Consider the following 761-nt stretch of genomic DNA (forward strand, 5'->3'; position numbering starts at 1 on the left):
TCGATAATGATGAGAACATGTTCATGGGCGATACTTTGAATGAATCCGACTGAAACTGCCATGTTCACAGCCCACTTGCTGATGATGCGCCAAACCAGTCTCCACTAGTGGACTATTTTGACCGCAACCATAGCACAAACGCAAAGAACATATCACTGCCAATCACTCCGTCCCAGGAGTGTACTGGAAAGCGAGGTTGTCAGCTGGCATCGACCTCGATTGTCGCACGCAGAATTCTGCACACGTATTTGCGATGCTAGAGCTTACCACCACGACCGATTTTTGACTATATGGTCATGAATTATATTTGAATCAATACAGGATAGATTCGAGGCTGACCTTTCCATGCCGATTGGGAGAAATGGATGCAGGAAACACGTCCAATTATTGAAGGATGCGCAGTCCACAATGAACAATCTGTTTCACGTCCTTTTCCGTTGCGGCTGCGGGCCTTGCACAGCGATATTCGACAAAGATCCACGATCTCCGCTTGTGTGGCATACACAGGCTGTCTGCGCCAGACATGTCCGTGATAACTTGCTCCCAAGGGAGAAGTACGTCTGCACTTGTTTCAATTGCACTGTGGAGCATATTAAAGGGCAAATTTCGGAGCCCACCACAAGAAAAACCGAGTTGCGACACTTAGGATATTCCGGAGTTGCGTGCCTGGCTCAAGTCTACAATCAGCTACGGGCCGATGGTGTGGCAGGCGCCTGGCTCGACGCCTGGCTGGACGCTTCGTGGCGTGCGTCGAATACCCC

This window comes from Capsaspora owczarzaki, assembly GCF_000151315.2.
Source record: "Capsaspora owczarzaki ATCC 30864 unplaced genomic scaffold supercont2.70, whole genome shotgun sequence".
NCBI lineage: Eukaryota > Filasterea > Ministeriida > Capsasporidae > Capsaspora > Capsaspora owczarzaki.